The sequence below is a fragment of the Chenopodium quinoa genome, unplaced genomic scaffold, assembly GCF_001683475.1.
Source record: "Chenopodium quinoa cultivar QQ74 unplaced genomic scaffold, ASM168347v1, whole genome shotgun sequence".
Classification (NCBI taxonomy): domain Eukaryota; kingdom Viridiplantae; phylum Streptophyta; class Magnoliopsida; order Caryophyllales; family Amaranthaceae; genus Chenopodium; species Chenopodium quinoa.
Window position 1 is genome coordinate 1,034,987 of NW_018744895.1, and position 16,033 is coordinate 1,051,019.

Below are 16,033 nucleotides of genomic sequence, written 5' to 3' on the forward strand. Positions count from 1 at the left end.
GGAGTAGGCACCCGATCTTTGATTTGCTTCTTCCTAGAGAACTTCTTTACCGACTGACCCTTGCTTGGGCCAGTTGACTTCTTAATTATGTCCTTTATTTCCCCTTTGAAACTCGTCATGATTTTCATGAGCTCGTCTCTGGTGACGGGGGCAGCACCCTCCGCCGCCTGGGGTTGTCCAACAGGCTTGTCGCCTGAGTTGCTGGGACCAGCTTTGTCTTGGCCTCGTTCCCTTGTTTCCTCGGAACGGGTGCGCCTAGAACGAAATGACCCGTCTGGGGCCATGTAGGTTTCGACTTCGTAGTCGTTACCACTGCCACTTTCATGGTCCGTATGGACCTTAGGGTTAGCTTTAGGTCGGCTGCCCTCTGCACTCGGTACAGTGTCGGATGCCATCTCAGTAGTACTCTCCCCACAGACGGCGCCAAATGTTTCGGGTGTTTTTAGAGTCCCTCGGGAGAGTTACAATACTGAGTATGTGCGCCTGACTTCTTGTACCTACAAAACCACGAAACTCCGGTTGGGTGGAGTTCCGCCTCCGATGATCAAGTTAATATGATTTCGGATGAGTAAACGTACGGAAAGTAAGTAGGTATTTCTCACTGATTCAGAGAGATTCTGTAATTAATATTGCTCGGGATTCGTGTTTGTATTTGTGAATCCTCTATAAATGAGGTTGTTTCCTTTATTTATAGCAGGTGAGAACCTGCCCCCCCATTGGGGGTACAATGCCACGTGGCATCCTCTAATTGGATCCCTCCGGGCCTATATGAGGGTGACACGTGTCGATCCCTCATTGGGCCATGTGACAGGGGTAATTTTTACCCCAAACAAGATGTACTGGCCTCTGGACGCCTGTACCTACAAAACAACGGAGACTCCTGTGGGTGGGAGTTCTGCCTCCGACGATCAAGTTAGAACGTGTTCGGATGTAAAAAAGTGCAGAATGTAGATGGGATCAGGCTCCTCTTAGGAGAGAAGTGATCATCCCATTATTTGAGATAACCTCGAAATCCAAGCCTTAGCTCTCAAGTAGTGCAATTAAAGCTGGAGTTAATGCTCAGCAATTATTGTACACATGTGTTTAATAATTTCTGAATGATGTTCCTTAGGGGGAACATCTCCCTTTTATAGGGTCTCGTAATGCGTGCCCAGTACTAGGTTTCAAAAACCTTGGACTGACTAGGCTTGCCTAGGTATTTGGGCCGTTAAAGGCCACTTTCCTAGTTGGCAATCTGTCTGCCACGTGTCGTGGCCTGATTGGTCTACCTTGGACCTCTCACGAGGTGACACGTGGCAGATTATGTTTGGTCCACATGGATGACACGTGGCAGGATTTCATTGGTCCACGTGGCGGGGTTAAATCCTCTAATCATAAAGGTCTATCAAATTTTAATCTCCAGCATGTGTAAAGAGTTTTGGTGTTGACATCATATTGTAAAATAAGGAAAAATATGAGAGATTGAGAGAGAATTAATTTGTATGTATTATTCTATAAAATAGGGATATACACACACACACACACACACACACACATATATATATATATAGCTAGGGTTCTTTTAGAGAACTCAAAACCCTCAAGTATTAAGAATATAATGGGGCATCCACAAATATTTCATAACAAAATACAGTGAAATGTTAGTAGTAGTTATTGTAGTCCGTTGAAAAAAAAAAAAAAAACCAACCGACTAACATTTCACTTTGTGTTATTTTCTTTAGCGTATAATATATGTCATGCAATCCTGCATTAGCACGGGTACACAGTTCATTTATCAACAATTCATCATAATACTCAAAATTCCCAACACTTCAATTATATACATTTTTTTTTGGGACTATCCTCCAAACATTTTCCACTTCTCTAATCATCAAAACCAAAAAAATATACAACACGCTTTTTGCACGACTGGCCTCACCGAATAGCTGCTTGCAAAAGAACATAGCAACTCTTATAGTACTGAATGAATAACCCCAATGACACTAACCGAGCAACCCTTATAATACTGACGGGCAACCTCTATAGCTTTGCCAAAGTAAACCCCATAATAGATGGCCATATTGCGTGACCATCGACATATAAGAGTAAGGCCCTATTCTTTTGAGCTTCTAAGTAGAGCATAGAACATCAGATTTCTGCAGAGCATAACAGGTGTCAGCAGATTATTAATACTCACCCAGAGTAGAGTATTAATGGTGAATTCTTACATTTCTATCAATAAATTAAAAAATGAAATTGTATATTTGTCTTCTCTTAGGTTTTTTCATTTTTTAAATTTAGATTAAGTGGTTAACCATTTTTTGTTTAACTAAAGGCTATGTAAAACAATTAATGAAGGAAAAGGGAGGTATCACTAAGGAGGACCGAAAAAACAATTTACAATCTCACGCTAGAATTTGTTGATAGCTTAATTCAAAGAAAAATCACATATTATGCTAATAAATTAATAACTTAATTTAAAGAAAAATACAAAAGTCTTATGTTAATCAACCAAAATCATAATCCATTAACTCTAAAATTTGAAAACCCTAAAATTCAAAAGCCCTAAAATTCGAAAACCCTGAAAACGAATTTATTAGAGGCGAATTACATGTTCACCTAGAGTAATTGGAGGATCGATTGTGAATTTAAAGCAAGAAGCTTGGAGGGTGTTTAGCAATGGTGAAGGAAGAAGATTAGTTAACTAGAATAACCATTGTTTAGGGGGGATTTTTTTTTTTTTTTTTTTTTTTGAGTTGTTTAAATGGTTAACTAAGGGTTAAACGTGGGTTTAGGGAAAAAATGACGTCATAAATGGTATTAAGTGAAGTCTAGTAGTAAAATCAAATTTTTAAAAATATTTTCAATAGTAACTCATAAATTTTTTAGTTCCCAATATTAATTTTTAAAATGGCATTAATATCTAGTAATACTTGGCAAATTTTCCTAAAGACTCTCTCTCTAATATATAAGAATAAATTAGGGTCATTGATCTAATGGATTCTAATCTGATCCAACCGTGCAAAATACACCCTAGTAATGACAATTTCGTAATTTTTTAAGTTGATATTCATCGTTCTTCTTCCTTTTTCCCGTATCATTTTCTCCACCCATAATTTCTCAGGTCTCTCTAATTCTGACCCTGAAATTTCGACTAAGCACTTAGAGGAAGATCAAATTGACGCTATTCATCATCAAATTGCTGTAAGTTTCGCAATTTAATCACTGAATTCCTATATTTTTCGAATTTTTTCCATAGTGATGTTCAATTTTTATTTTTTTTCAATTTTTTGTACGTTTTTCGGCTCAATTTCTTGTTATATTTATACTTTTTTCTTGCTGAATTACGGTTTTGATTGTTCTAATTGGATGATATTTCAAAACATGCTTTGTGTGTGTTCAATTGTTCTGAGTTTTGTTTATTTCCGAATTTTGTGTTTGTGATAAATTTTTCGATGATATTTTGCTTAATATTATGCGTTATATAGAGTTATTCAATCTAATGTTGTTTATCTACTTAGAATTCCATTGTTTTCGCCAATTTTAATTTGAATTTCACTTTGTATACGTTATTGCAAAATTTAGGGATTTTTTTTTTTTTTTTTTTTTTTTTTTTTTTTTTTTTTCTCTTTCTAAATTTATACAAGTAGTATAATTGTTCAAATTTAACTTGCTTGGGTTATGTTTGATGAGGAGAAAAATTTAAAGAATATAAGAATAAACATGGTGAATTTAGAAATTAGAAGAGATAATTAGAAGTTTAGAACATAAGGAGAAATACTTCCAATAACTGGAAATGGTGGGAAAAGATTATACTTGTATGATAGTATGATACTAATACCACTAAACAAAAAAAAAATTTATCACACTGATCAACTATTTCCCACTAGCCGAAAATTTTATCACACTGATCAATTATTTCCCACTAGCCGACCCCATTTATGGGATTAAGGCTCTAATTGATTGATCAACAATTTCCCACTATAAAAAAGACCCACTGTTTTCCTCTTAGTTCATAAAATTCCTCCATTGTACGAGTATGTATAATTTAGGATGTTGGTAGTGGATAGAGTAGGCAGTTTGACATGTTCAGAAAAAGATATCTTCTATTGTGATTGTGAACATCTGGAACTAAAGAAAAAAAAAAAAAAAAAAAAAAGCAGGATAAAATTGCAGGTGCAAAATGAATGTACAAGGGGTTACAGACTTGCACTTTGTTCTGGGAATGACATCGTTTCAATGAGCTAACCCAGCTGTCTGAAAGAGATGTATGCAAGCCCTGCTTCTTAAGCTGAACATGCACACTTCTATTAATTACTTTAATCAAACCTTATCAAGAAATTGCAGGTAATTAATATTCGTCCAAAAACATTAACTAACTTCATAGAGGATGCTCTTTAAGAGGCAAAGAACGAAACAGACTCGTGAAATTAACCTACTATAATTGCAACCTGAGTGTAATTTGAACTAATTCTGAAGTTTTACTCTGCATATGCATCTATTTTGACATGTTCACAATATTTAGAAGTAATAAGCATTAAGCAGATACTTGTAATTTTATAAGCTTAATTAAGAGAGTAGTAGCACATACGCCGCCTTGGCGATATTATTCTCATACACCCTGCTTCTCGCTTTACTTTCATTTCCATGATTTGCATCCATTAGAATACTTGTAAAATATAATACTGTTGACTTAGATACCAGCAACATAATTAGCCATTTTTAGAGCCTAATGGTTTTTCATTGCACAATATGGATAGTCATTGCATTTCATATGAAAGATATAATGGGAACATCCACTTTGTTATCCCTAGGGTAAGGTTTTGTGTATCTTAATCCCTTAAGAGAGAACTTTAGATTATCAAGCTTCATGGCTTTTGCTAGTGCTTTTTAGTGCTAATAGTTGCTAGGTAATTTCACGGTTTATATTTATTTGAATGTTTTTATATACGTTAGCCTACTAGCTCAACGGGTAGAGCATTGTGAAAATGCACAAAAAATGTGGGTTCAAATCCCACGTAAGTTCATTATTTGTGTAATGTGGAGACGTGGCTCTTCAGATTTTCTTTAAATTTTCCTGTTATTAAATATTAGTATAGTTGTTATATGTTTCTCCATTTATATTCCCCATCTAAACCCATTATTACTTTATAACATTAGAGGGTTATAATGTAGAATTTTCCCTTTTTTTAGATAATAGACTTGGATTTTCTATAAAAATAAATGTTATATCTGTATATTAATAAGTGTTACACTTACTTAATGCTGTCGTGTTTAGTAATTGTTACACTTCCTTTTTTGGCAAAAGGCTATATTTTATTTTTAATATTATGTGTTTCTCCTATTATATTTCCCATCTAAACCCATCATCACCTTTTTTTTATTATTACTTTCTTCTCACATCCATTACTTTTAAATAAACTATTAACTCCACTATTTTTTTACAATTTTATAATTCTCCAATTACCCCATTTACCCCTTATTTTATTTAAACTAATTAAATTGCCTAAAACTATGTTTCTCTCAAAGTGTAATACTTATTAAAAGGGGGTAAATAAAAATAAAATACAAAACCTTAAGCAAAAACGATTGAAATCCAATCTTCAAAAAATAAAATCCCCCTTTTCACTCTCATCTCTCCTACTTTCTTCCTCTGTTACTTTTTCACCCATTGAAGTGGTTTGGGGCGTTCCTCCTCCAATTGATAAGCCTTGAGGTGCGTTAATTTTTATTTTTTCTCTTCTTTTAGTTTTTACATCGATTATCAATTTTACAATCCAGAGTATAGTTTCTTACGTTCGTTATTCGTTAATGTAATTGTCAGAAGAGTCAATTTATTAATTTAATATTACAAGTTATGAAAAATTATACGTGAATTCTTGGCTGCTCTTAAAATTCTAATTTTCTAAATCAATTATCCCAACAATTAATCACCTCTAAAGCTTTGTTTTCCAATTGATGATAATGAACGCAAAATTTCAATTGCTACAAATAGACCTGGCAATTGTGTCGTGTCGTTTTCGTTTTCGTGTAGGAAATTAAACGGGTTGGGGAAGAGCAACACTAACCCGACCTATTTTATAAACGTGTCGTGTCGTGTTGACTCAATTAATTAATCATGTCGAAAACCCTTAACACTAACCCGCTTTTTTCGTGTTCCGTTCGTGTCGTGTTGAATTAAAAAATATTGGTCTTATTTAATATATTTATCAATAATTTCATAAATTATTGGATTTTTATGTTAGGCGGGTTGGGTCGTGTTAATTTCGTGTTGAGAATCTCAACATTAACTCAACCTGTTTAATTACATGTGTCGTGTCGTGTTAACCCGTTTAATTAAACGTTGAAAACCCTTGACACTAACTTGTTTTTTTCGTGTTCGGTTCGTGTCGTGTCAATTTTTGCTAGCTCTAGCTACAAATGTGCTGAACATGGTATATTCATATATTAAATTATATATCTTATAGTTAAGGCACTATTTTACTCTGTTTAAGGTTTAACAACACGAATTAGCTTTAAATTCATTTGCTGCTTAAATAATCTTAGCTGTTCAACAGGAATTTGATTTGCTTGGATTGAATTATTTAAATTATTAGTATCTCAGAATTTATCTAATACTCAATAACTGCTCAAAATTTTCTCTGATTTGGTTGAAACAGGAACTCGTCTGATAAATTAATATTTCATTAATCCATCAGATTCTAGAAGGGGCTTTTGAATGGATTTGAGCGTGAAACGACCATTTACTACTAAGACAACTACTAGTTTGGATATGTGGTTGAAACAATGTACTAATATTGTGCATAATCCGAGTGATGGCTTTTTGATCGAATCACTTGTTTACCTGATGAATTGTTGATTCACATACTCTCTTTGCTGCCTGCCAAAGATGCTGCTGTTGCACGCGTCTCCTGTAAGAGGATTTTGCGTATTTTCCCTTGGATTTCAAGCCTCGTCTTTGATAATTTTTCTACTCCTGTTTGTTTTTTTATCCCTCTATTGATCGTTACCCCATTTATCTTAAATCTGTGGATACTGTTATCCAAGCACATCGGTCTCAATATCTCACCAGGTTTAAAATTCATCTAGGGAAGGATTTTAGCTCAGCATGTTTCTGTCTGGGAAGATGTATGAGAAGAAATCATATCTGTTATCCAGACTTGAAATCCACGCAAATTAATGCGTGGATTACTTATCCATTAACCTGTATCGGCCTCAGGGAGCTTGACCTTTATATTTACACGAGGGAACAAACTCAGTTACCAGCAGCAATATTCATGTGTGAAACATTAGAGGTGTTGAAGATCGATGTCAACCTCTGTCTTGATCTAGCTTACATCATGCCATCATTTCGTCTTCCTAACTTGAAGTTACTTCACCTCTGTGTTTCTTTCATTTCCGAGGATGACTTTGTGCCTAGGCTAGTTGCTAGCTGCCCTGTACTTGAAGATCTCACCGTGGTAGCCTCATATAACCATATCCATATTGCAAATATCTCTTCACCTATTGTATTTAAAAATATACCATAGTGATACATATGACTATGATAACAGTGACATTATGCTATTCATACTCCTAACCTGGAGTATTTGAATTACTGGGATAATCTAGCATTATCTTATTCTATCCCAAAGATGGGCTCTTTTGCGGAAGCAAGTATTGACCTTGGAAATAATTTGATGAATGTTACAAAGGAAGAATCCGTTCAGCAAATACTTAACCTCATTAGACCCATGTCTATGTTCAGAAATTATCTTTGTCTGGCTCAATTGTTGAGGTTTGTTTCAAATTCTAAATTTTCTTTCCCTTCTACATTTAAAATACAATTGTATCTTCTAAAATGTGAATTTAATTGGCTGCTTGTTATGGTTGAAGGGTCTGAGCGTTGTGGAGTTAAAGGATCAACTGCCTGCGTTTCGTAGCTTGAATCATCTAGAGTTGAGTCAATATTATATGACGTATTGGGATAAATTGTTGCCGTTTCTGAATCGTTCGCTAGTCTTAGAAACACTGGTTTTTCCACAGGTCAGTGTTTTTGTACTTGGTATACTTTTACATGCATGTAATGAATGTATGCAATGGTGTAACAATATTGCTTTGATTGCTGTCTCTTTTTCAGGGATTGATTGAATCACCATCTTTTGAAATTGAAAACAATGCTTTCTATATTACAAGAGAGTTACTGGAGTTGGAACGCGAGTTTTTACAAACAACTCTTATCAATTATTCCTTCTTGTTGCAGAATCAATCTTAAAAGAGATTCTTTGGGGTAGAACGAGAGATATATTTGATCAAGTTTTTGTTGAGGCATGCATTAGTTTTGAAAGAATTGGTCATATTCCGCGCAGCTTCTCAACATTCATATGTAGATCAAACGACACTTGAAAGCACATTACAGAATTTACCAAGGGCATCAGTCGCTTGTTCAATTCAAGTAATCAAAAGTCCTACATGTAAACATTAGTCTGTAACTTATAATATAGTACTGCCATCTGTTTTATATTTTGTGCAATATTTACTAAAAATAGTTGTTATATTAGTATAATATTTCATAATAGCAGTTTTTTTTTTACTACTTTAATCATATATTTAGAAGGTCAAACTTTGAGAGGGAGTATTTATATTGAAGATAAAATGAAGATTTCCTTTTTGACAATTTTGATGTTGATAAATTTAATAATTGGATAAAATGTTTAAGAATATAGTTTATCTGAATATGATGCTGTTAAAGTTATGAATTTTGGAGGAAGTTGAATTTGATTTTGGTTGGTGTTGATTTTGATGAGTGTTGGTGATTTGTGTGAGTTTTTACGGATTGGAGAGATGGCATCAAAGAATTAAAAGATTTACTCAAAAAAAAGGAAAAAAAAAAAAAAAAAGAACTAAAGGATTATTAAATTTAGAGTCCAGGGATTTAGTTAGAGAATTTAGTATTGGCTCCTTCGAAGTTGTTATCATCATCACCTGAAGGGGTGTCTGCTCAAGCGGACAAGTCTATGCTGATGACTTTCTCGAGCTACCCCCTAGATTTAGTCAACTGCTAAACATCGCCCACAAATCTCTACATAAAATTCACAATTATTTTTACTTTGACGCTTTTGCCCTTTTTATAATTTTTATCCAACAGAAAATTCTCTCTCACGAAAAATGTGGAGCAGGACTAGATCGCCGAGGGACACCGGAGAGCCGTCATCGTCGTCGGAAAACGAGGTACTTTGCGGTAAACAATTACGAATTGTGGCGATGGCGTTTGGCCTGACCGCCGCCACCGTGGCGGCGTCCTGGCCAAACGCCATCGCCACAATTCGTAATTTTTTTATTTTATTTTAAGTTTATTAAAGTTTTTTTTTATTTTTTTTGGTTTTTTAACTTTGATAACTTTGAAATTAAATATGTGTTAATAATAATTCCAAAAAAAAAATTATATTTTAATTTTGTATGGGTAAATTTATGATTTAAATATGTGTTAATAATTTCAAAAAAAAAAAAAACAAATATTTTAAATATGTGTTATTAAAATTATGTTTTAATTTTGTATGTGTAAATTAAATATGTGTTAATAATTTCAAAATAAAAATAAAATTATGTTTTAATTTTGTATGTGTATGAATACTTAGATACATAATTATGTGTGAATTTTGTTAACTATGTGTAAATTTAAAAATTAAATGTATTATGTGTTAAATATAGAAATGAAATTTACAAATAAAAAATTTAGAAATTACTTATGTGTTAAATGTATTAATTTAATATTTATATAATTATATGTATTTAATAATAATATGTCATTGTTGCAGGATTTGGTGGAGACGGAAATGATTACAATGGGATTTTTGTACATGATGGTCCCTTCGAAGATGCTCAACAAGCGATTGATTGGGCAAAACAGGTTGCAATTAGATCTAGTTTTTGTTTAGTAGTAGAAACTCATAAATCTCAACAGGATGGTAGAACGGATCGCATTGTGAGATGCGATCGTTAACGCAAAAAGGAGGAACGAGATTTCAGTACAGCGATTCGGTTTGATACAAAGCGGAAAGGTTGTGGGTGTGAGTTTAGAGTAAAAGTTCGACAACACCAAAGTCGTGACGGTTGGGAAGTGAAGGGTTACTCTAAATGGGGGTATCGTAACCATGAGATGATAGTATATGAAGTGGGTCATCGACAGTTAAGCGGCCTAAGTCCTGCTGCAAAACTAGTTATCCGAGAAATGAGTGATGCTCAAGTGAAGCCTGCTAAAATATTAGCATCTGTGTTAGAGAAATTTCCTGAAGCCCAGCCAAACCGAAGACACATCTACAATGTCAGACAAAAACTGAGGTTTGAACGGTCGAAGGGAAGGAACCCTATACAACAGCTTCTACACCAGGCACAAGGACGTGGTTACCTGTTCTGGTTTAATTCTGATGAAGAGACATTGGAGGTGACTCATTTATTCCTTATGCATCCTGATTGTGCTGATATGATCAAGTCTTAGCCATCTGTGATTTTTATCGATTCAACATACAAAGACAAACAAGTACAAGTTCCCACTGGTTGAGATGATTGGGATGGCTCCAACGAACTAGAACTTTCTGATTGGTTATGCAGTCATCAAGGATGAGACGGCTGCGAGTTATTATTGGGTGTTGGAGAAGTTGAGAAACTACATCGGCCTAATGTTCAGCCATAAGCCATCGTTAGTGATTGTGAGGGAGGTCTCTTTGCCCCTATAGCAGAGCTGTTTCCAGAATCGAAGCATTTACTGTGCACATGGCACATCAACAACTGTGTGAAAGTCAAAGCCTACAACTTTTTCAACAAGAATTTAGATTCAGCAGAGAGATTGGTAAATGGTAAGTGGCGGAAGATCCTGCAAGCTACCACAGAGGCAGAGTACGATTAAGCCTTCGATAACTTCAAGGATGCATACCAATGATGTCCGGCAGTGGTAAACTATGTGATGCAGCAGTGGATACCTCACAGGGAAAAGTTTGTCAAATATTGGACAAACCAAGTTCTTCATTTTGGAAACACTACAACATGTAGAGTTGAGAGCGCTCATAGAGCTTTGAAGGACTGGATTGATTCTTCCACCTCTGCTCTGGATACACTGTTCGAGAGAATAAACAAGGCTATTGATACTCAGAAGAACAGCATCAAGAACTCTCTCGAGGACTCTAGACGGCGACATGGTATGATGTATTACCATTTCATATTTAAGATTCTCCATAGTCGTGTGTCACACTACTGCTTGGGGTTGATTCTGAGCGAGCACAACAGGATGAAGGAGTTGGTGATGAAGTGGCTATTCGGTGCGGATGTGCTATATCAGTGACTCATGGACTAGCTTGTGCATGCACCATTCATCGCGTAATTACCCAAGATAGGGCGTCGTTACATGTTGATCAGGTTCATCTATTCTGGCGGACGCTCGTTATTGAGAGCATGCTGCTCCACAGACGGTCGACCGTGAACAGGAGGAGTTGGAGCAGTTTCGTTCGATGTTTGACCGAGTGTCCTCCAGTCACCCTTCAATCATTCGTGATGCTACCCACGTACTTCATGACATGTTCAACACGTCATGCTTGGATCACGAGGAACCTAAAGGGGTCGAGCGACCTAGAGGTCGATAAGCACGGCGGAACAAGAGTGCGTTTGAGTACATTCGGGGTCGTGGTCGCGGCCGTGGTCGTTCATCGCCATCCACTCGTAGCCAATCTTCTTCGTCGGTGAATATGCCCGGAACCGGTGCAGTACTTTACTTTAATTTACTTTTTAGAATGTTTGTTTAGTTTACCGCTGACTTGTTAATTGTGTTTATTGATATGTGCAACAGGAAGAGTGGATATTGATCAGTTTCCATATAAGGACAGGATCCCTAACATCATCATAGAATACTTGGACGGGTGGAATGATGTGGTTGCAGATGGTAATTGCGGATTCAAGGTCGCGGCTGATGTGTTTCAGATGGGTGAAGACAACTACGCTTTAGTGCGTCAGTTGATGTACAGTGAAATTGGCTCAAATCGAGATGTTTATCGTCATGTGTACGGACAAGACTTGGATAGATCTCTGCGGTGTATCTGGTGGGGAGGAGGACCTTGCGGTCAAAATCATTGGTTCGACGCGCCACTTGATCTCTTTACCGTTTCAAACATTTACAAGTGTGCAGTCATGCATTTCGGGCTTGGTTTGCATAATTGAGCTTATTTTCCATGTACCACGGTTCTCCCTTGGTGTTCGCATGCGACCGTCACCAGACCGGTAAGAGAGTTAGTTATTGCATTTCTGGGGTCGTCATACAGACATTTCATCCGATTGGACCTGTCATCTGATTTTCCGGTGCCATCGATCATACCTCGGTGGTACACCATTCGCAGACCAAGCGTAGAGGGTTGGGATGTGCTGTATCATGACCGCATCCACCATTGGAACAACCTAGCTTCCTTTTAGTTTTTCATGTATATACCTTTTCTATGTAACCTTGTATTTGTATTGCTATTTTTATTCCATTTATTTATTTTTTGTATTCTAATTTTGATTACATTTATATCATGCATGCATACTAATTAGTATTTGCGCGTTACAAACTAAAAAGATAATGTCAAATTTTAAAAACTTAAAATGATAATGTCAAATGTTACAAACTTAAACGATAATGTCAGATTTTACAAACTACTATGATAATGTACAAAATGTTCTATAAATAAACTGCCAACAAATCAGTATTCCCTCTTTGACGCCCACTGCCACTGCGTAAGGGCCCGTTCCATATCATCAATAGCAGCTCTGCCGGATGCAGTCATCATGTTGTCCCTCTCCTGAAAGAGTCTTTGTCCTACCTGCATCATCTTTCCCATCCACTACATACACACAACAAAATAACATGAAATTCAATAACGATATATAATAATAATAAAAAAAAAACACAACAATAAATGTTGTATGAGACATACCGCATCCATGGCAGTGGGCGGTGGCACATCATCATCATCGGCGTCGTCACCATGGTGGAGGTCTCTGATCAACCTCGGGTGCGAATACCGGCTGTACCATTCTATGTTGTGGTGGTCACACATGGGAGGCACCCTAGTTGGCGGCCTCTACAACTCCGCAGTCCATAGGCGGGCAACCATCGAAAACTGCTCCCACGTGGCAATCATGCTTTCCGGCCATTGGACGACGCACTCCTTCGACGACGCAGATCGGACCGCCTTACTAGGCCATGCTGGTGGAGGAGGGACAATTTGGACAAATCCAAGCTAGCGAAGACAGCGCTGGGGCATGTACGCCTCTACAATCTCACGATACTGAATCAATCCCGTGTAGAGGGTCCTGGGTACCCTATTACTAGGGTTCTGGCAGAAAGGCATCCAGTTCACCTTCACATTTTTTCAAATTAGTAAGATTCATATAATAAATGCATCACAATATAAAATTAGAAATAATTTATACACTTTACCTCTAAGGGAGATATCCTGTCAAGTAATAACCATATCGATCAGAGGCGGTCAACAGACTTCTTCTCGAACCGCGGACTCCACGCACGGGCACGTGGAATCTCATCCCCAATAGGAACTGGGTCGCGGTGTGGTCAAAATGCAGGAAAATACTCGTATATCCAGGTCTATAATAAAATCAGACATCTAGTGATACCTTCTGTGTCAGCCCAACTCGAGAATCCTAATTGACGATACAGATACGCCAACGTAGCCAACCCTCAAGAAAACTATCCTACTCTGTCCTGCTCACACGCGTCAACTATGTCGCGTGGCCTGAGCTTGTTTCCGCTCTTATCCGGAAACAAGGTACACTCGAGGAGAAGAAAAACATATGCAGCCAGTTGTGTGTCATGCGTCCTACGTGTAGTGGGGTGCAAACAACGCTGCAAAACGGATGCGATCTTTACACCGCCGTGATCCCAAACACCAAGTGCCCCGGTGTACAGCGCGCCCTGTCCACCGTCAATAGCTCTGCTAGTAAATCTGTTTGATCCGCATCAGTCACAACAAAAAGTCGTTTTCCCTCTGCGCGAATCCCAAGGATGGCCTTGACGTCATGCAACGTGATCGTCATCTCACCGAACGGAAGGTGGAAAGAGTTCGTATCCGGCTGCCATCGCTCAACGAAAGCCGTAATCAGCGTTAAGTCAATCTTATCATGCATGGTGACAGGAAGGTGACTCACTCTAGTGCCTTGCTGTTGGCCGAACATCTCGCTCTCCTCCGGCCAAGCCTCAACCCATCTACACAAAAAGTTACAAGTCTTTTCCTAGGTTTGACATTTCAAAATGCCCATATCCAAAGCCCTCTCCTGGTCCTCCTAGATACGGGTAGCTATGTGTCTTAGAAATCTAGGAATCACACTCCCGTCTATAGGTCCCCCAGCCACCTCACCCCTCACCACCCAAGAATCATTAACGGCCCTCGACCGTTTTCTGCTTACCACGGACACAGTGGAGCAGATGATGTGCCAGATCTACTAACAAATCTACCATCTCTACCCTTACGCACATCCACCCTATGCGTCTCACACATATCATCAAGCCTCTGACTGAATGGACCATAATCATCATATGGTCCACTCTGATTGTCCATCCAAAGCACCACATCCTCATCTGCGTCCTCCTCCTCCTCCTCTTCCTCATCACCATCATCATCTTCATCCTCCTCAGGATAGTGTACTCGTTCTCTACGAGCTGAGGCCGAAATACCGCGGGATCTAACGTGTCTGGCCCCGAGCTCTCCATTGAGTAGTTTGTACTTCTAATAACGTCCATACTCTTCCCCGCACCAGGTCGAAAATGCGATACCTAACTCCATTTAAATAACAAAATATAATAGCAATTGTTATTGTTATAGTTTTTATTTATATTAATAATCTATTTTTGTAAGTACCAACAACAAAAATTAGAAATAGCTAACAAAAAATAATATCAAATAAACAAAAAAAATACTAACAAATTGACATAAAAAAATTACAAAACACTAAAATAAAAAATATAAACAAAAAAAAAAAATACACACAAAAAGAAAAAAAATACCAAAACATACAAAATAAATATAAACATAAGAAAATAAATAAATAAACCAGAATTGGAAAAAGAAAATATAAAAATCAACAAAAATATATACAAATAATTGAAAAGAAATATAAACATAAGAAAAAAAATACAACAAATTTGAAAAAAAAATATAAAAACAAAAAAAAATACAAAAAATTGAAAAAAAATATAAACATAAAAAAAAAAAAGGGTAGGCGGCGGCGGCTGGGCAGGACGCCAAGGCCACGGCGGCGACGCCCACGCAAGAGGCCACCACCGTGGCCATGGCGTCCCGCCCAGCTGCCGCTATTGTGGGGCTGGCGTTTGGCTTGGGCGCCGTCACCGTGGCCACGACGTCCTGCCCAACCACCCTATCTCTTCGAGGTTTTTTTTTTTAATTTTTTTTAAAAAAGAATACATTGCCACCGTGTGACCGCCTTCCCTCCGCCTCCGCTGCCGCCAATTTCTTGCCTTGCCGCCTCGACATTGTAGTTTGAATTTTTTTTTTTAGAGAGAGAGGTGATGAGAGTCGAGAGTAGAGAGAAGATGAGTGTGTGAGAGTTTATCTTTCTTTTTTTTTTTTTTATAACATAAGGGCAAAAGTGTCACTTCACTAGAATTTGTGGGCTTTATGTAGAGATTTGCAGGCGATGTTTATAAGATTAGTTATTGTTTTAGACTTTGCCCAAGCAATCAATTCAACCTTAATTATCTTTGTAATACATATTATGTAGAGAATATCAATGCAATACAATTCAACCATAACTGTTAAAATAAAATGATATAGTATTTAGGATGTTGGCTTTACAAAATTCAAATAAAATACCATTTAACAGCAGTTGGTGTGAGCTATGTAGTTGTTGGCATGACGTGTGTTATGCGAATGCAATTGGTGCAGGTTGGTAAGTTAGTATGGCCGTGTGGGTGGAGGTTGGTGTAGATCTAAGCGAGAGAGATAAATATGAATGTAGAATGGTAATGGATGATCAAATCAATAATTAAAAAAAAATCATTTCCCGACAGATGTAT

General features: G+C 37.1%; 1 long non-coding RNA gene across 1 annotated transcript; it reads left to right on the forward strand.

The window, feature by feature from the left end:
- The first annotated feature begins 2,613 nt into the window (after positions 1-2,613).
- On the forward strand, positions 2,614-9,059 carry LOC110706004. The gene is made up of 4 exons (XR_002508175.1): positions 2,614-3,183; positions 6,639-7,756; positions 7,855-8,004; positions 8,099-9,059. It is a non-coding gene; the product is annotated as an uncharacterized LOC110706004 (long non-coding RNA).
- Positions 9,060-16,033: the final 6,974 nt, after the last annotated feature.